This window comes from Eurosta solidaginis, chromosome X (assembly GCF_040869045.1).
Source record: "Eurosta solidaginis isolate ZX-2024a chromosome X, ASM4086904v1, whole genome shotgun sequence".
NCBI classification, from domain to species: domain Eukaryota; kingdom Metazoa; phylum Arthropoda; class Insecta; order Diptera; family Tephritidae; genus Eurosta; species Eurosta solidaginis.
Window position 1 is genome coordinate 200532565 of NC_090324.1, and position 22707 is coordinate 200555271.

The following is a 22707-nucleotide window of genomic DNA, read 5'->3' on the forward strand; positions in this document are numbered from 1 at the left end:
GTTTTTATAGTAAGATACCCAATGAGTGCCAGGACCATCAGCATCGTCTAAATTAAGAATTCCAAATTCTTGAGCATTCGGTTTATTCGGTAGGGATTTCGCATAAAAATTCCTCTGAAATATTTAAGATGTTTGCAATATTTCATTAAATCTATGTCTGTTAACGGTCTTTTGGGTAGGCTTTTTATTCGTTTTTTGGATAGGGTCGTAAAAATAAACCATATCCCCTTCTATACGGTTTAAGGAATAGTCCCATAGCGATTGATTCCAGAAATCTATTATGACGGCTAGCCCCAGCCAATTGCTCCTTTCCATTCCTTATATCATTCAAAACTTTTGCTATAGCTGATCCACCAGATGCTATACCACCAAGTGCACCTAACGCTGTTAAAATTGGAAGTAGTGGTAAAATTCCACCAATTTTTGGGACTGGAATTATTCTCGGTACATTAATTTTTTTATTTTTAAAGCTAGACTCTATAGCATTCTTAGAAATGTTGTAGGCCTCAATAAATGACTGCGGCTTCTTTTTGTTAAGTATGTTGATACCTTTTTTAACTGCCATACAAAATTTTTATTAGATGATACTTTACGAGTTTTCATCTTTTTCCGTTTTTTACATTTAGATGTATTTCTTTTCTTATTTTTTAAACCCATTTCCAATTTGAGTTTTGCTTTCATTGCATTTGTAACGAACCAAGCGTTTGTCCGTTCTTTGAAATCACTATCCTTAGATGTTACACGTTGCCAGGCTTTCTCAGCTTGGTGTCTGTTATTTATATCTTTCGATTGGGAATATGCAATATCATGTTCTCCACAGGCTTCATCTAAAGGATTTATACCCTGATCTCTTCTTTCTATCCGTTGTCGGAGTTTCGTTCCAGGACCACAAAATTGATGTCCAGGTAAATGAAGCTCAATAGGTAAAGAATTAATCAAGCTATTTACAAAACCCTGACCAGCCTTTTTACGTATTGGTCCCATTAAGTGTTTGTTTTCTTCTTCTTCTTCTTAATAATAATGAGAGTGAGTGTGGGTGAGTTATAATTAAATGGTGATTTTATTATAAAAGCGATTGTTTATATTGCTATATATCTAGTAAACAAAATGAAAGTTGTTAAACAACGTCTCCAACTTAAGGTTAATAATCCCGACAATTGTATAAATGTTAAAAATGTTATCAGACGATACCAGCGCTGATTGTGGGACCGTCAAATTGTGGAACAACTAATGTTATGCTCAGTTTAATTGAAAGCCCAAACGGGCTTAATTTCCGAAATATATACATTTATTCAAAATCATTATATCAACCAAAATATATTTATCTAAAAGGGCTTATTGAGCCGATAAAAGGAATAAATCTTTATACATTTAGTGAAAATGTTGATGTCGTCCAACCCGCTGAAGCTAAGTCAGACTCAATTTTTATATTCGATGATGTAATATGTGGAAAACAAAGTACAATACGATATTATTTTTGTATGGGTCGTCATAAGAACATTTATTCTTTCTATTTATGTCAAACTTATGCAAAAATTCCTAAACACTTAATTCGTTATAATGCCAACATGATTATTGTGTTCAATCAAGATGAAATGAATCTTAAGCATATCTATAATGATCATGTTATCGGAGATATGTCATACAAAACATTTTTAAAAATTTGTATATAGTCTTGGAGTAATGAATACGGTTTTATTGTTATAAGTAAAGATGATCCTATACATAAAGGTCGATATCGAAAGGGTTTCGATAATTTTATACAATTACAAAAGATCTATAAAAGCCATATACCATATCAGATTCTTATCAGATACACAGCTGATAGGTAACAGATTTACCAGATTCTTATCAGATGCACAGCTGATAGGTAACAGATTTACCAAAATCATGTCAAATAATCATATGACTGTATTAGCAAATCTTGTTAAGATCAGGAAAATACTAAAAGAAAAACTTAAAAGAATGGAACTGGAAGAATTGGATAGAATCAACTTGTTGGAGGATACATTTAAACCCATTTCGAAACCATTAAATGAATTAGTTGATAATTTGAAAAACTCTAGTAATAAAAGCAATGTTACCAATTATAATGGTGATGATGACGATGATGATAATGATGAAATTTTGCAGGCGGACAGTGCAAAAGAAGGTAAAGACATGGAAGTTGATACATTGCCAACCGTTGAAAATTATGTGAATGATAATGATATCGATAGTAAAACAAACATTTATTCGAACGATGCAGATTTAGAATATTCTACAGATAGTTCTCGGAAAGAAAATGTTGAGAGGCAAGCGATGAAGAAACCTACAAAAAAGAAGCGAAAGCCTGTTGCTATTATTAATGAGCAATGTTTTAATAAAAAACAAAAACCAGATAATTTTGTTAGCGTTAGACGAAAAATAAATTTTATGAACGACTGCGAAAGACCAGCTTCGTATATTCCAAGTGAACCGCATGATGACGAATTAATAAAAAGCAATGTAATGAAAACTGAATCAGATATCGATAAAAAAAACCTAGAAAGCGAAAATCTGTTGATATCATTAATGAGCAATGTTTTGATAAAACCCAAAAATTAGATAGTGTTATTGGCGTTAAAGAAAAAATAAATTATATGAATAATTGTGAACGACCAGCCGCGCATATTCCCAGTAAACTAAATGATGAACAATTACTAAACAAGGCTGTAGAAAGTCAAAATCAAGCTGAAACTTTAAATGATAATACTGCTCTAACTGAACATGATATTTTGAGAAGAATCGAAGAAGACCCTAATATGTGGGAAAGACATACACCTGTAGAAAGTCAAAATCAAGCTGAAACTTTAAACGATAATACTACTCTAACTGAACATGATATTTTGAGAAGAATCGAAGAAGATTCTAATATGCGGGAAAGACATAAACCTGTAAAACGTCAGAGTAAAAATCAATTAAATGAAGATTGTATACGGGTTAAGCTTATTATTATACAATATAAAATGGCTTAAAGATATTAAAATGCTTAATACATTGTATGGTCTAAATAGAGATTCAAATGGACAATGGCGATTTGGACTCAAAGCATTAAAATTTAGTTCTAAAAATGTTTTACAGATTGGTAGAGATAAACGGAAAATGACACCAGGTCTGTTCGAGTTAATATTTCATAGAAAATCACAACATTAAAAAGGGTGATTTGCACACTTATCGACAGATTTTATTAGATACAAATGCTCACAAGCGTAACTATAACCCAGGTAGTCAAATTAAGGGGACAACATCTTGTAAATATCTACATATTATAAGGAAATTATTCAATTATGATCAACTCTCGGAATAATCCTAATGAGTTGGTGGACAGATTGAGGTTGCTTATATCTTCAACAAGTACTGGTCATAACAACCATCAAAACGAGATTATATCAATAATTGAAGAGTTGCGAGAAGCAAATATTATTAAGTAATATGCGCATAAATAAATTTGGGCATTCCTCATTTGGTAATAGTCGGTCGAAAACGAAAACAATGCTAGATCGAAATAAAAACCTTAATTTAAACAAGAAAAGAATAATTAACCTATCTGCTCCTATAGAAGACGATGATGCCATTTCGAAAGTATTTTTTTCGAAGAGTTAAATAAGATAAAAACTAAATTAGAACATCAAATCAGGGAAATAAAGACAATCCTGAATAATAGTATTGAAAATGATGTATCGATTCTTGAGGAATTAATACATCGGCGAACAAGAAGTGGATGTGGGGAGGAATTAAGTAATATAAACAACTATTTATCTATTATTGAGGCTTATTTGATGCGTTTCGTTGTGTTGAAAGAACATCCCACGGGAAAAGTTGTTGAAGTGCTAAAAATAAAGTTCCCTACTATAAAAACATTAACAAAACGAATAACAAAAGAGCTATTGTAGAAGAATTACATAAACAAGCTAGAAACAATTTTAAACGAAGACGTGTTATTATTAAAGGAATCGATGATTTATGGCAAGCTGACTTGGTGGTAATGACTTAGTATTCAAATAGTAATAATCATTATCAGTATCTATTAACTGTAATCGATACATTTTCCAAAAAAGCATGGGCTGAAGCAGTTAAAGATAAAGCTAAAGAAAATGTCACAAAAGCAATGGCTAAGGTTTTAAATTCAAGTAACCGAATACCGAAAAACCTGCAGCAGGATGATGGAAAGGAATTTTATAATCCTAACTTTAAGAGATTATTAGAAAAAAAATATAAATCATTTTCAACATTTTCATCATTAAAAGTATCTATAATAGAGCGATTCAATAGAACAATAGAACATTAAAAGGAATGATGTGGAAATAATTTAGTTTTCGGGGAACTTATAAATGGATTGATATCTATAAAAATTTAGTCAATGATTATAATAATACTATTCACAGGACCATCAAAATGACTCCAAATGAGGTAAATCCCTCGGATGAACAACATTTATTAGACACTGCATACAACAATTTAAAGTTTTTCATAGACCAAAATTTAAAATTAATGATGAGGTTAGAATAAGGAAATATAAACATGTATTTTAAAAAGGGTATACACCAAATTGGACAACATAAGTTTTTAAATAAAAAATAAAAAAAAAAAACACAAAGCCTACAACATATATACTTGAAAACTATCAAGGTAATGCTATTAAGGGAGGATTTTATGAATATGAACTTTTGTAAACTAAACTCCCTCATGTTTATTTAATTGAAAAAGTTTTGAGACGTCGAAACAATACAGTTAATGTTAAATGGTTAAGATTCTCTTCTGAATACAATTCCTGGGTGGATGTCAATGACTTAAATTAATAAAGTAAATAAATAAACAAATAAATAGAAAAGTGTTTTAATAATTGGGAGGGTGGGGCCGTGTGTAGAAGTCCACGAAAGTGGGGAAAGCTTCTGATCGCCATTCACCTGCGAATGGCCAGAGCGATTCTTTTGCATGCGGTTCAAGCAGCTCACTACTGCCGGTCGCTTGCGGCCAAGTATCCTCTGGGTAGCCGCTAAAAATCCGTTTAGCGGTGAGCTAATGTGAGAAGGCGACAACCTGGCTAGGACACTCTGACATAATCGGTTTAAGGGATAGCCGGGGGAGATCTCATCGGCAGCGTCTGTACACCTCTAGGTGCGGATGTAAGCGGGCGTCAGTCCTGGAGCAAGCGATTCGCTATATAAACGTGTCAAGTAATATTTTCACCCCCGCTGAGCGGGTTGCGCGCTGGGCTTGGGACCCGCCACGTAAAACCATACTCCAATGAAATATAACAACAAGCCTCGGATAAATACACTCTCTATTGATGACGACCATGGCAAACGTTTGAAGGGCAATGAATTGAGGGCATGCACCTGGAACGTCCCTGAAAGGGATTGGTGCAGATGCCCGGCTGGTTGATGTCCTCGTCAAAGCAAAATCTGACATCACCGCCATCCAAGAAATGCGTTGGACGAAGCAAGGAAGAAAGAAGATCAAAAATTGTGACATATATTGGAGTGGCCATACGAAAAGGCGCAGTTTCGGCGTCGGATTCGTGGTGGGAGAGAGACTTTGTCGCCAAGTGCTGGCGTTCACGCCTGTGGACGAGCGTCTCGCCGCTATCCGAATAAAAGCAAAATTTTTTAATATATCATTCATCTGCGCCCATGGGCCGACAGAGGAGAAACACGATGAGGTGAAAGACACTTTTTATGAACAATTAGAACGCACATACGAGCGCTGCCCCGTCATGATATAAAAGTCGTGCTTGGCGACTTTAACGCCAGGGTGGGCAAAGAAGGTGTTTTTGGCCCTACAGTCGGAAAGTTCAGCCTACACAATGAAACTTCTCCTAACGGACTGAGGCTGATTGACTTCGCCGGTGCTCGAAACATGGTCATATCCAGCACGAGGCTCATGCATAAAAAGATACATCAAGCTACAAGGCTGTCTCCTGGTCGAAAAACTCGCAATCAGATCGATCACGTTGTGATAGACGGACGGCATGTCTCCAGTGTTTTAGATGTGAGCACGATCCGAGGACCTAACATCGACTCCGACAATTATCTCCTTGCAGCCAAAATACGCACCCGCCTCAACGCGGCTAAAACCAAGGAACAAAAAACACAAGGAAAGCTAGACGTCGAAAAGCTTCAATCACAACAGACTGCCAATGATTTCGCAACTCGACTCTCACACCTGATCTCTGAGAGCACAACTCATCCTGAAGGAATACAGGAGCAGTGGGAGCATATCTCCACAGCACTTCGTACTGCCGCCGAGGAAAAAATTGGTTACCGGCGGCCACGAAAAAACAACTGGCACGATGAAGAATGCCGCGTTACAACCGAAAGAAAAGACGCTGCCTACAGGGCTACGTTAAAAGCGAGCGCGACAAGAGGAGTGTGTGAACGCTATCGTGAGTTGAAAAGGGAAGCGAGACGCCTTTTCAGGAAGAAAAAAGCAGAAGCAGAAAGGCGAGAGTGCGAGGAGCTTGAGCTGCTGGCCCCCAGGAATAACGCCCGAAAATTCTTCCAAAAAATACGGCGACAGACGGAAGGTTTTAAGACCGGGGCAAACTCCTGTAGGAATGAAAACGGCGACCTTGTAACTGATGTCCATAGAGTGCTTAGATTATGGAGGGAATACTTCTCTGCTCTCCTAAATGGAGGCAACAATTCACCGCGCAGAGATGAAGAACCCGATCCCGCAATCGATGATATTGGAATATATGTCCCCCCGCCCGATTATGACGAAGTTAGAATAGCAATAACCAGATTGAAAAATAACAAGGCCGTGGGCGCTGATGGATTGCCTGCGGAGCTATTCAAGTTCGGCGGCGAGAAGTTGGTAAGGCGCATGCAGCAGCTTCTTAGCAAAATATGGGCGGCCGAAAGCATGCCCGACGGTTGGAATCTAAGTGTTCTTTGCCCAGTCCACAAGAAGGGGGATACTACAAAATGCACCAACTATCGTGGAATCAGCCTTCTTAATATCGCATATAAGGTCCTTTCAAGTGTGTTGTGCGAAAGATTGAAGCCCACCGTGAACCGGCTGATTGGACCTTATCAGTGCGGCTTCAGACCTGGTAAATCTACCATCGACCAGATTTTCACAATACGCCAAATCTTGGAAAAAACCCGTAAAAAGATAATCGACACACATCTCCTCTTCGTCGACTTTAAAGCCGCCTTCGACAGCACGAAAAGGAGCTGCCTATATGCCGCTATGTCTGAATTTGGTTTCCCCGCAAAACTTATACGGCTGTGGAAAATAACGTTGAGCAACACCATCAGCTCAGTCAGAATTGGGAAGGACCTCTCCGAGCCGTTCGAAACTAAACGAGGTTTCAGACAGGGTGACCCCCTATCGTGCGATTTATTAATTTGATTCTGGAGAAAATTATACTAGCTGCAGAACTTAACCGCACTGGAACAATATACTATAAAAGCGTGCAATTACTGGCATGTGCTGATGACATTGATATCATCGGCCTAAATACCCGCGCTGTTAGTTCTGCCTACTCCAAACTGGAAAAAGAAACGGTAAAGATGGGTTTGATGGTGAATGAGGACAAAACGAAGTACCTGCTGTCATCAAGCAAAGAGTCAGCGCATATGCGCCTTGGCAACCACGCTACTATTGGCAGCCATAATTTCGAAATAGTAAAAGACTTCGTTTATTTGGGAACCAGCATCAACACTAGCAACAACATCAGCACTGAAATCCAGCGAAGAATCAATCTTGCCAATAAATGCTACTTTGGACTAGGTAGGCAATTGAAAAGTAAAGTCCTCTCTCGGTGAAGGAAAATCATACTCTACAAGTCACTTATCGTACCCGTCCTGCTATATGGGGCAGAAGCATGGACCATGACAACAGCAGATGAAGCGGTTTTGGGAGTGTTCGAGAGAAAAGTTCTTCGAAAGATGTATGGACCTCTACGCGTTGGCGATGGCGAGTACCGAAGAAGATTTAATGATGAGCTGTACGAGCTATACGCAGACATCAACATAGTCCAGCGAACTAAAACGCAGCGGCAGCGCTGGCTAGGCCATGTTATGCGAATGAAAGATGATGCTCCGGCCAAGAAAATATTTCTATCGGAACCCGCCTATGGAAGCAGATGTAGAGGGCGGTCCCCACTCCGTTGGAAGGACCCGGTGGAAAACGATTTAAACTCCCTTGGTGTGACCAATTGGCGCCGGTTGGCGGAGCGAAGAAGCGACTGACGCGCCTTGTTGGACGGCCATAACCGTTTAGACAGTTAAGCGCCAATTAAGTAAGTAAGTAAGTGTTTTAATAATTATTTCAGTTAAGTATTTAATGATAGCTTATCAACATGTCGATTTATTAACAATAAGTGGTAATTAATCTATACTGATTGCAAATTATTTCCCTCCCATAGAACTCAAACAAGATTATGTCTGTGGGTTAATCAGTTTTGACTCATATCATACAATTCCAAATGTGGACAAAGAAAACAATTTGTTTCACATTGGATCGAATGTTATTTAGATACCTGTTGGAACATATGAAATGGATGATATAGTTGAGACAATTTATAAAATATATGACCCTTCATTTATTTAGAAACTAAAGCATGAAGAATATCAAAATGCCTTTAATGCCGCAGTACGCGAACGTGTTGAACAGGTAAACATGAGTGGTAGTACAGGTGACAGGCTAGACTCCGTTAATAATATCTACCAAGAACTTGGTAGCAGTATCCTTGGACACAAAAACAAAGCAAAGAAAGTATGGCTAACAAATAATACGTGGACACTTATTGAACAGCGGCGGAAAATTAAAGAATCGCTTCTCAGACGGACGAACAACAATGACACGGAGGAAGCAAGGCAGTTATCCGCAAGGTATAAAGAAAAATGCAAGCTAATTAAGAAGTCTGCTAGAAAAGACAAGAGGGAATTTGCTGACACATTAGCAAGTCGAGCTGAAGCGGCAGCCAGATTAAATAATATGAGGGAACTCTATGAGATTAGTAGGGAACTCACCGGAAAATACAGGAGTGGTTTAAAACCAATAAAAGACTTAAACGGAAATCTTATTACTGAAAGCGAACAACAAATGAGTGTATGGGTGGAACACTTCAAGAAAGTATTAAATAATCCTGTAGGCGAAGCGACCTTCAATTCCAACACTATTGCTGCAAACTACAACAACCAACCCCATTTCAATGGGGTAAACAGCGCGCCCCCTACGAAAAATGAAATAATTTCAGCAATCAAGTCCTTAAAAAAGGGCAAGGCCCCAGGAACTGATGACATATATGCTGAATACCTCATAGCAGATCCAGATACCGCAGCTGAAACCTTACTTCCAATCTTCCGTCAGGTATGGGAAGAAGAATCCTACCCTCGTCAGTGGAATGAAAGCATACTTGTAAAAGTCGCAAAAAAGGGAGATACCTCTGATTGTAACAACTACAGAGGTATCACCTTACTCTCGATTCCTAGCAAAGTGTTCTCCACGATCTTACTGTCCCGAATTCAAGAGGCGGTGCACGGAACTCTAAGAGAAAATCAGTTTGGCTTTAGACAAAACCGATCCTGTGTTGATCTAATAAATACCGTCCGAATCATTGTTGAACAATGCTGTGAATACAGAACATCAGCTTATTTACTTTTTATCGACTTTAAAAAGGCTTTTGATAGTCTCGACAGGAAATATATTTGGGAAATACAACGAAAACGAGGGATGCCCAATAAAATAATCAACATTATAAAGGCAATGTATGCCGAATTTAATTGCCGGGTCAGTCACGATGGGTGCCTCTCAGAACCCTTCGATATTAAAAGCGGGGCGCGACAGGGATGCATACTCTCGCCGCTCTTGTTTATCTTGGCATTAGACGAGATTATGAGGAACGCAGAAAATGGTGGACACGGTGTACAGTGGACGCCTTTCACTCAGCTAGGGGATGCTAAGCCACATAAGTACTGACCTTCAACACAATTTAGAAGCTGTCAACACACATGCAAAGGAGGCTGGACTAAGCATCAATACAGCGAAAACCAAAGTCATAAGATGCGACTATAGTATTTCATCAAGGCCATTGATGCTTACGGTTGCCGAAAATGAAATCGAAGGTGTAGAGTCCGTTGTTTATCTTGGTAGTATTGTCTCAAATAAGAGCGGTGCAGATGAGGACGTTCAGTCTCGCATAAACAAAGCAAGAATGGTTTTTGGGCAACTGGCAAACGTGTGGAGCTCCAGCCAAATATCTTTAAAAACGAAGCTTCGACTGTTTAACTCGAATGTTAAATCAGTACTGTTTTATGCTTGCGAGACGTGGAAAAGCTCAACTTCAATTCAGAAACGTCTACAAGTTTTTATTAATAAATGTCTGCGCCGAATCCTGAAAATTCGATGGCCGGAAAGAATTTCAAATGACGACTTATGGTCTAGAACAAATCAACCTAAGGCTGTCACAGAAATAACCAAGCGTAAATGGTCGTGGATTGGTCACACTCTCAGAAGACCTCCAGTAAATATAGCCAGACAAGCATTGCGATGGAATACACAAGGAAGCCGACGACCTGGTGCACCTGCGAAAACTTGGCGCAGAACTGTGGATAAAGAACTCGAAGACGCAGGATATACGTGGAATGACATCACAAGAACTGCAGCTAACAGAATAAGATTTAAGTCGGTGGTCGAGGCCCTATGCTCCAATAGGAGTTGAGGAGGATGATGATGATGATGATGACCCTTCAAATCAAGGGTATATTGATATAAGCGCTAACCCTAATATATTTCGAACTGAAATTAAGAGCTTTAAGGAAGAAGTAAATTTTGATAAAGAACGCTCAATTGGTCCATTGCTAGGTATCAGTAGAAGAGTACTGAAGCCGGGGATTGTTCATTACTCCGACAATCCAGTGGATATCAACGGATCATATATAAATGAACTATCTGTGCATACAATTCATCAGTTTTCGCTTAGAGTTAGTCCAGGATATAAAATCTCAGAAACACCTGCTAATGTTATATATTTACCGATTAATACACGTCAAATAAGCACTCTAATTCTTAGAGTTGTTGATCAAACTGGTAGCTTGGTCAATTTTCGTGGAGAGAACATATCAATAAAACTGCATTTAAAACCTATCTAAAAAATGAAAATTTTTTAATAAAAAGCCACCACATGCAGATTTTCTCAATAGTTTTCAATCAGCCTCAAAAGTATTGGCTACAAAAACAAAAAATCTACACTCTAAAGAAGGAAAATCTCCTGTTCAACATAAAATTGATTTAACCCCCGCGAATAAGGAGTTCCTAATAAGTCTAGGATTTAGTTTAAAAAATGAGTGATATAGTAAACGTTTTGTCCAAACCCATATTTTATAATAGTTTATTAAAAAAGGACTACCATAGCTACATACCATATCTGCAATCGTTTGAAAACAATGATGAAATTCGGATCCCTATACAAAATCAAGGACTATATGTGTTACCTAGTGATAGTATTTTATACATTGAAGTATTCATATCAAATAGTATTTCGCAAGTTTCAAAAACTGTAAAGCTGCTTAATAATTGTATGGCGTATTTATTCGAGGAGATTCGATATGAAATTAATGGAATATAAATTGATCGCACTAGAAAGTTGGGTATTGCAACAGCAATGAAAAATTATGTATCACTTAACGAATTTGAGAGTAAAAATCTAAAAAATGCAGGGTGGTGTCCATATGAAAATATTAGCCTAAAGACTGGACATTTTAACTTTTGTATACCGTTGAAAAAACTGCTTGGATTCGCTGAAGATTTTGATAAAATTATTGTTAGTTGTAAACATGAATTAATCTTAATACGAGCCAAAGAAGATGATGCTGGTATAACGTCAACTACACCATCAGAAAAGCTTTTATTAAAGCTTTTAAATATTACATGGAAAGTGCCACATGTTGAACTTTAAGACTCGTATCGGTTAACTATGATGAGAACAATTAATAGCAAACAACCACTAAACATTTCGTTTAGAAGTTGGGAGGTTTATCATAACCCGTCTCTACAGGAATTAGGAGCACTAATATCTTATGGAATGTCAAATTAGTTGGTGAAAATGAAAGACCTCGCTATATTATTTTAGGATTTCAAAATGAAAATAAATTTACACATAGTGACTTATTGGATGTTAAAGTCCACCTCACCTCCACTACATATCCTTATGATGATCTTAATATTAAATTTGATCGAAATCGGTATGCTCTATTATATGACATGTATTTGAAATTTCAACAAAGTTACTATGGACACACTCCCCAACCACTTTTATCACCTGATCAATTTGTTCAACATGCTCCAATAATTGTTTCAGATGTTACACATCAGAATGAATCTATAAAAAGCGGTCCCATCGATATTCGGACTGGGCTAAAATTCCACAAGGCCGTATCTGCCAACACTGCTGCTTATTGTATACTCATCCATTATAAAATGTATGAATATATTCCATTTACAAATGTTGTCAAAAAGATTATTTAGAAAAATAGTAGTAATTTTATGAAACTACACTCACACACACAAGTATATTACACATTGCTAACCACGCCAAAGTATGAAAAAAATATAAATAAAAAATTTTTAAATTTTAAATAAAAATTGTTTTTATTTATTTGAAAAAGGTTTATTTGACAAAAAAGTAAGTATTTACATTGAGCCAAGTAGCCCTTATCTTTCTGAATGTATGTATATGGTTGGATGTGACTGTGTCGGTATGTATTTTGTAGTTTATTGATATTCCCATGTACAAACATATGTGATGGCATGTACACAAAATGTTCAATATTCATATTTAAAAAAATATAATTTATGTATATGCTGTCATTTTTAAGGAGCCGAAATGGAATTATGAAATTCTCACATGCATATATATACATATATGGACCAGCATCAGCATGCGTACAATAAAATTACAACAACAACACTAAAATTGACAACTTCCACTGCAAATATCTTCGAAATTTTTGGACGCGTATTAGATTCGCCCCCTATTGTAAATTATTACCACAGTTTCTTTTGAAGCAGTACAGTTTTTTTCTTGTTAAACAGAGGTATTATACAAACTTATACCCTAATAAAATGCCAAACAAAATGTTCAACCTGCCCCTGATCGGGTGCCCGAAAGGCCCGTTTTGCAGACGAGAAAAAAGGGGGCGGTACTACAAGTGCCCATCGGCTCCTTTTTGTAGACGAAAAAAAGGGGTTTGGGGTTGGGGGGTTGGGGTTGGAGGTTGGGGTTGGAGGGTTGGGAATGGGCGGTACTACAGGTGTCCAACTGCTACTTTTTGCAGACGAGAAAAAAGGCGGGTGGGTGGGGGGATTGGGGGCAGTCGCTCGATTAGAAATATATGGGACTCTTTAAAACGGCTCGGGTGAAGTCTAGGGCTCATTAGAAATATGAGGGAACATTTAAAAATTTGCGGCCCTTTAAAAATGTAGGGCCCCATTTAACGATCCTCATCTTTTTTACTCAAAAGATGTCCAACCTTTATACATTGAGACAAGTAGCCCTTATCTAAATGTATGTATATGGATGGGTGTGTCTTTGACGGTATGTATTTTGCGGTTTGTTGATATATATATATATATATAAATATAACTAGCAGACCCGTCAGACGTTGTTCTGCCCTAAATTTGGGTTATCTGCATACATTTTAATAAGCTTTTTCCGTCTAACCCTGCCCTCACTCCCCCCTCCCCCTCTTCACCTTTTCTTAATCCTTTTGTTCTCTCCTCCCTCCGTCTTTTTTGCTTCATCTATCTCTATCTTCGTCTCACTCTATCTCTTTGTCAGTCTCCTTCCCTCTTTTCTTTTCTCTGAAGTTTTTCCCATTCTTCTTCATCCCTTATTGCCAGTCCCAGAGGGTGGTATGTATTTTGTTCCAGTCCCAGTCTCACTCCGAGTCTCAGTCCTAGTCCTCATCCTAATCCCAGTCCCAGCCCGTCTCTGGTCTACTTCCTTAAAAAAAAGGATCGTAAATACTAATATAGATTTATATACCAAATTTCAGGCAAATCGAATAGGACGTATGTAAATAGGTATGTGGGTATTATTAATTCATGTCTTTATTTCGGCTTCGCGTGCATATTTATCAGTTTTGCCAGGTTGATGCGACTAAATCGAATATCACAATGAAAATTACTTTAAAGCTCTCAGCAACAGCTTTCATTTGATATTCATATTACAGTCACATTCTAGGGATATCCGGGTCCAGGTTTTGGCCTATATCTCGAGACCCTAGTCACCCAGGGGTATAAAGATTACTCTATACTAAAGCACACATCAACAGCTTCAATTTGATACCCATAATGCAAAACCACATCCTGGTGTTACCCTGGTCCACGTTTTGGCCTATATTTCGAGACCATAGTCACCAATAGGTATGAAAACTTCCCTGTACTAAAGCTCTCATCAACAGCTTTCATTTGTTATCCATATTCTATAAACACATTCTAGGAGCACCCGCGTCCACGTTTTGGCCTATATCTCGAGACCCTAGTCATCCAATGGTGTAAAGATTACTCTGTACTAAAGCACACATCAACAGCTTCAATTTGATACCCATAATGTAAAAACACATCCTAGTGTTAGCCTGATCCACGTTTTGGCCTATATCTCGAGACCATAGTCACAAATACATAGGTATGAAAATGATCATGTGCTAAAGCACACATCAACAACATTCATTTGTTATCCATGTTGTATTACCACTTTCTAGGGGTACCCGGGTCCACGTTTTGGCCTCAATCTCGAGACCCTAGTCACCAATAGGTATGAAAACTACCCTGTACTAAAGCACTCATCAATAGCCTTCATTTGTTATCCATATTCTATAAACACATTCTAGGGGTACCCGCGTCCACGTTTTGGCCAATATCTCGAGACCCAAGTCACCCACGGGTACGAAAAATACCCCGTATCAAAGTACTCGTAAACAGCTTCCATTTGATACCCATATTGGACAAACATATCCCAGGATTACCCAAGTCCACGTTTTGATCACAAGAGCCTAGCCATAACGGGATAAAAAGTATCCTATGTCTGTCTCCTGATTCAAAGCTACCCCTCCACTAATTTTCAGCCAAATCTGTTCATCCGTTCTTGAGTTATAAATAGTGTAAATAACACCACTTTCTTTTACATATATACATCACATTAGAAACTTCAAAAATAACAGCATTTCTCCACTACTTAATGGATGTTGTTATACATATAAACCTTCCTCTTCAATCACTTTATCTACTAAAAAAAGCGCATCAAAATCCGTTGCGTAGTTGTAAAGGTTTGAGCATTCAAACGGACAGGGACAGAAAAAGCGACTCTGTTTTATACTACGTAGTGCTAGTGATACATGCAAAATACCAAAAAATAAAACTTTTGTTTAAGAATTTTAAGGAAATGTTCAATATTTTTAACGAAAGAGTATTTTTCGAGGGATGTATGCATTCTTAACCATTCATTATAATTTGTGTATGTACATACATATGTATGTCAAGCTGATATGAAAACACATACATACCTATAAACCTACGGCCGAAGTTAAATAACGCAGCAAATGCTATGTGTACACACGTATGTGTCGCATCATGTCTCACTCAAAAGTAATTTGCTCGCATAGTTGACACCGAACAATCACACACACGGATTTTTTTGTTAAAAATGTTACTTTTGTTTAAACAATTTGGCTGATATAAGAAAGGAATCAAGTATTTTTTTGATGCATAACGAAGGTAGATATTGCAAAGTTTTACTGAAAAGTAGAATTTTTCAAATCCATCCTTCCGTTTATGAGTTATAGCAGTGTAAACAAAAATTTTATGATTTTTTTTACATTTTGCCAATTTGCCACGCCCCTATATATAGGTATATATTAACCTTCAAATTATATTAACTGTACCATCTCACGTAGCTAAGCTTTCAAATGCAAAAACCGTTTTAAAATCGGAGCATTCTGTGTGAAGTTATGTACATACATGGCATTTAGCGACTTTATTTTATAAGATTTATAGATTTGTATGCTGTCATGTTTACGACAGAGCTCTGTTGAAGGTAAAAAGCTCTAAGCTTTTTCTTATACACCACTAAGCTTTTTCTTAGGCTCCACCTAGCGGAAGATCTGCCAGAACACACCACCTAGCGGTGAGATCAGCCAGAACACAAACCGTAAGAACGGATGTGACACCTAGCATATATGTGTGTGTGTGCAAATACTTTTCCTTGCACCATTTGGGCTGGAATCAGTATTTACATACTACTGATGGAAACTCCTCAAGAAGATTTTCTGAACACGATGAAATGACTGCTCGCATTAGAATCAGTATTTACATACTACTGATGGAAACTCCTCAAGAAGATTTTCTGAACACGATGAAATGACTGCTCGCATTACTGGAGTCGATAGAGATATTGTCAAACCATTGGGAGCAATTAATATATAATATTTTAAATTGCCATGAAAAAGTTAATGGTCCTGAATTTGGAGAATATGCATCGAAAACTGCAGAGCTGCTGCTTCCAAAGTATCCTGAGAAAAAGCTCACACCAACGGTACATACAATTTTGGCCCATGGAAAAGATATAATAGAATACCAGTGTTTACCATTAGGAGAATTGTCTGAAGAAGCTCAAGAATCTGAAAACAAGGACTACAAAAGATATAGAAGTACTAACGCTTGCAAAATCTCACGAGTTAGACAAAACGAGGACCTTTTCAACATGTTGGCCATCTCTTCTGATCTTGTCATATCATCCATGAGGCATGTAAGATCACAAAAAGATCTTACAGACACCGATAGCTCAGAAATGGTTTCCTTGTTAGATATATTTTCAAGTGACGAATACTACGTTAAGATTAAATGAATGATCCACCTTTTTCTATCACAAGAAACAAATTATTTAGTACTTAATTTTGTTATTTTATTGAAAACAAATAATCAATAAATACAAGTTTATTATTTCTAGCCTTTACCCGCGGCCCGTCCGCAAGGAGAAATTTAAATATATGGGCTATTCGCGTTAGCCTGCTTATTATCTGTTTAAAATTTTGTTTTCTGTCTAATGTATTTTATTTTTTAATTGAGTAAAAAAAAGAACTAAATGAGCTGATAACCTGATAGGATCTCAAAACCATCCAGAAACTATCCTGGAAGGGTTCCTAAATTATCCCGACATACTCCAGAAAAAGTTCCGAAATGGCTCCTAGGGGATCCACGTCGGATCGCGAAAACCATACAGAAATGATTCCGGAAGGATCCCAAAATGATCCCGAAATAGTCCGGAAATGACCCAGATGGGATCCCGCACAGATCCAGAAATGATCCCGGAAGGGTGCAAAAACTATCCCGGAAAAGTAACAAAAAAACCGAAATGACTCCTACGGCATCCCGGACGGATCCAGAAATGATCTCGGAAGGGTCCCCAAATGTTCCCAAAATGGTCCCGAAATGACCCTGATGGATCCGGCAAACCATCAAGAAATTGTGCCGAAAGGGTCCCAAAATGATCCCGAAATAATACAGAAAAAGTCACGAAACGACCCCTAGAGGATCCCCAAATGATCCCGTATTAGCCCCGAAAAGGTCCCGACATAACCCCGACGGGATCCCGGACAAATCCCGAAAACCATCTAGAAATGATGCCGGAAGGGATCCCAAATGATTCCGAAAAAGTCCCGCATTGATTCCAACGGGATCCCGAACGGATACCGAAAATCATCCAGAAGTGATGCCGGAAAGGTACTCAAATGATCACCTAATAGTCCCGAAATGAACCTTAAGGGGTCATGGACGGATCCCATAAACCATCCAGAAATGATCCCGATATAGTCCCGAAAAAGTCCCGAAATGACTCTGACGGGATCTAGAACGCACCCCTAAATGACCCTGGCGGGATACCGGACAGATCCCGAAATCCATCCAGAAATGATCTTGGGAAGGTCCCAAAATGATCCCGAAATAGTCTCGGAAAAGTCCAGAAATTACCCTGACGGGATCCGGACGAATCCTGAAAACCAATCTTAAATGATGCCGAAAAAGTCCAGAAATGACCCTGATGGGACCTGGAAAGGATCCCGAAAACTAACCAGAAATGATGCCGGAAAGGTCCTCAAATGATCTCCCAATAGTCCCGAAAAGACCCTGACGGGATCCCGAACGGATCCCGAGTACTGCCCAGAAATACCGAAAGGGCCCGCAAATGATCCCGTATTAGTCGAGAAAAAGTCCCGAAATTACCCCGACGGGATGCCGGAAGAATCCCAAAAACCATCCAGAAATGATGTCGGAAGGGACCCCAATGATCCCGAAAAAGTCCCGCAATTATTCCGACGGGATCCTGAATGGATACCGAAAACCATCCAGAAGTGATGCCGGAAAGGTCCTCAAATGATCTCCCAATAGTTCCGAAAAGACCCTGACGGGATCCCGAACGGATCCCGAGAACTGCCCAGAAATGATACCGAAAGGGCCCGCAAATGATCCCGTATTAGTCGAGAAAAAGTCCCGAAATGACCCCGACGGGATCCCGGACGGATCCCGAAAACCATCCAGAAATGATGCCGGAAGAGCCCCCAAATTATCCCGAAAAAGTCCCCAAATGACCCCGACGAGATCCCGAAAACCATCCAGAAATGGTGCCGGAAGAGCCCCCAAATGATCCCGAAAAAGTCCCCAAATGACCACGACGAGATCCAGGACGGATCCCGAAAACCATCCAGAAATGATGCCGGAAGAGCCCCCAAATGATCCCGAAAAAGTCCCCAAATGACCCCGACGAGATCCCGGACGGATCCCGAAAACCATCCAGAAATGATGCCGAATGATCTCGTATTAGTCGCGAAAAAGTCCCGAAATGACCCCGACGGGATGCCGGACGAATCCCGAGGACCATCCAGAAATGATGCTTAAAGGGACCCAAAATAACCCCGAAAAAGTCCCGTAATGATCCAGGAAACCATCAAGAATTTATCTCTCGAAGGTAAGCAAATTATCCCGAAAGTACCCCGACGGGATCCCGGACGGATCCCGAAAACCATCCAGAAATGATGCCGGAAGGGTCCCCAAATGATCGCGAAATAGTCCCGAAAATGTCCCAAAATAACCCCGACGGGATCCCGGACGGATCCCGAAAACTATACAGAAATGATCCCGGAAGGGTCCCAAAATGATCCCGAAATAGTCCCGAAATTACCCCGGCGTAATCCCGGACCGATCCCGAAAACCATCCAGAAATGATCCCGGAAGGGTCTCGATATGACCCTTACGGGATTACAAATAAGGTGAATTATAAAACCATGTTAATAAGGCAGCAGGCGCATTGGAGCGAATAAAAAGTTACATAGAAACATACAGGTAAAGCTAATAAAAGCGTGCTAATAAAAACAATTGATGGAGGGCGGATGGCGGGAGTAGAGGAGAGGACCACTGATCGTTCCTCCAAAATTGTCTAAATCTCGTTCTGTATGTACCAGATACCAAAAACTATTGATTTAGGAGAAAATTTATATTGAGTTATAACAATTTATAGATTTTACACCAGAGGGGAAGATAAAAGGGGGCGGGCGGAGGGTGTCGCTGCTTACTTTGTAAACCCTCGACTTATTTGACCCCTTGAGTCTGTGATATTGGTGAAGGCCAGTAAACGTAAAGTTATAATGTGTAAAAATTATTAAAAAATAATTTATCGAAGGGGTCGTGGGACCCCCACCTCTCTTTCCATGTTCGAAAAAATTTCGCTAGGAGACTACTGTCTGTGTCCCAAATTTCATCAAAATCCGTTTAGCCATTCTGGCGTGATTCAGTCGCAAAGACGAAAAAATATAATAATTAAATTATAACTGTCCCTAGGGGGCGGAGACCACGCCCCTTTTGAAAAATATATAGCTAGTAGATCCTTCTAGACTATTGGCTATATGTGTGCAAAATTTCAACCAAATCGGTCCAGCCGTTCTTGCGTGATTGAGTCACAAAGACAAACGTCTGGACAAACATCCAAACATCCAAACATCCAAACATCTAAACATCCAAACATCCAAACTTTGCCATTTATAATATAATATTAGATTAGATTATAAATAATACAGTTATTTCATTTAGTAATTATAATCATATAATTTTCGTTTTTACATCTTTTTAAAATTTAACAAATTTTATGATGAGTTTTGAAGCACTCTTTATGTATATTTATTTTAAAGCTTAGGCTTTGGCTATCAGAAGAGTAATAAATTTTTACAGAAATCAATAAAACGGGTAAAGTGGTTATTAAGTTAAAACTGTTTATCATAAGTGGACAGTGCTCAAAAATTTATTAGTTGTTCATCTTTGGCTCAAATACAGTAATATTGACAACTTTTAATAATTTTTCTTAGCTAAGTATTAATAAAATATTTGGCTTATGATATATGTACATAAGTAGATTTATAAAATGAATTTTCAAGCAATGTTTATATACTTATCCCCTAGCGTACACATTTCACTTTTATAAGAGTACTAGCCTTTACCCGCGGCCCCGTCCGCAAGGAGAAAATGAAATATATGGGTAATTCACGTTAGCCTGCTTATCAAGTTATCTGTTTAAAATTTTGTTTCTGTGTAATGCATTTTATATTTGTAATTGAGTAAAAAAGAACTAAATGAGCTGATAATCTGATAGGATCCCCAAATGATCTCGAAATTATCCATAAAAAGCAACGAAATGACCCCGACGCTATCGCGGACGGATTCCTAAAACCATCCAGAACTGCCCCCAAAGGGTCTTCAAAAGTTCCCGGAATAGACCCAAAAAACCCGAAATGACAACGACACGATTCTAGACTTATCCAGAGAACCACACAGAAATGATCCCTGAAGGGTACCAAAATGATCGCGAAATAGTCCCGAAAAAGTTCCGAAATGACCCTGACGGGCCCCCGGACGGATCTCATCCAGAAAATATCCAAGAAGGGTTAATAAATTATCCCGACATAGTCCAGAAAAAGTTCTGAAATGACCCCGAGGAACCCACGACGTATCGCGAAAACCATACAGAAATGATTCCAGAAGGGTTCCAAAATGATCCCGGAAGGTCCCAACACTATCCCGAAAATGTAACAAAAAAGTCTCGAAATGACTCCTATGGCATCCCGGACGGATCCAGAAATGACCCCGGAAGGGTCCCCAAATTACCCTGATGGATCAGGCAAACCATCTCAATTCCGGAAGAGTCCCCAAATGATCCCGAAATAATACAGAAAAATGAAATGACGCCTAAAGGGTCTCCAAATGATCCCGAAATAGTCCGGAAAAAGTACCGAAATTACCCTGATGGGTTCTCGTACAGATCCCGAAATCCATCCAGAAGTGATGCCGGAAGGGTCCCCAAATGATCCCATATTAGCCCTGAAAAAGTTCCGAAATGACCCAGACGGGCTCCCGGACGGATCCCGAAAACCATCCAAAAATGATCCCGAAATAGTCCCGAAGAAGTCCAGAAATGACACTGACGGGATCTCGAAGAGATCCCTAAATGACCCTGACGGGATCACGGACAGATCCCGAAATCAATCCAGGAAATATCTTGGAAGGGTCCCAAAATGATCCTGAAATAGTCTCGGAAAAGTCCAGAACTTACCCTGATGGGATCTCGGACGGACCCTGAAAACCATGCTTAAATGATCCCGAAAAAGTCCCTAAATGAACCTGACGGGATACCGTACGGATCCCGAAAACCATCCAGAAATGATGCCGGTAGGTACCCCAAATAATCCCGAATTAGTCCCGAAATGACCCCGTGGGATCCCGCACTATCCAGATATGATCCCGGAAGGGTCCCAAAACTATCCCCAAAAAGTAAAAAAAAATCTCGAAATGACTCCTACGGCATCCCGCACGGATCCCGAAATACCCTCGGAAGGGTCCCCAAATGATCTCAAAATGGTCCCGAAATGAATCCGTCAAACCATCAATTGATGCCGGTGGGGTCCCAAATGATCCCGAAATAATACAGAAAAAGTCATGAAATGCCTCCTAAAGGGTCTCCAAGTGATCCCGAAATAGTCCCGAAATTACCCTGAAGGGTTCCCGTACAGATCCCGAAATCCATCCAGAAGTGATGCCGGAAGGGTCCCCAAATGATCCCGTATTAGCCCTGAAAAAGTTCCAAAATGACCCAGACGGGCTCCCGGACGGATCCCGAAAACCATCCAAAAATGATCCCGAAATAGTCCCGTAGAAGTCCCGAAATGACCCAGACGGGCTCGAAATCCATCCAGGAATGATCTTGGAAGGGTCCCAAAATGATCCTGAAATAGTCTCGGAAAAGTCCCGAAATGAACCTGGCGGGATCCCGTACGGATCTCGAAAACCATCCAGAATTGATGCCGGTAGATACCCTAAATGATCCCGAAATAGTCCCGAAATGACACCGACGGGATCCCGGACGGATCCCGAAAATCAACCAGAAATGATGACTGTAGGTACCCCAAATGATCCCGAAATGACCCCGTCGGGATCCCGCACGGATCTCTAAAACTATCCAGAAATGATGCCGAAAGGTCCCCAAATTATTCCCTAATAGTCCCGAAATGACGCTAACGGAATCCCGGACGGATCTCGAAAACCATCCAGAAATGATGGCGAAAGGGTCCCCAAATGATCCCGTATTAGTCGCGAAAAATTTCGAAATGACCCCGGCGGGTTCTCGGACAGATCCCGAAA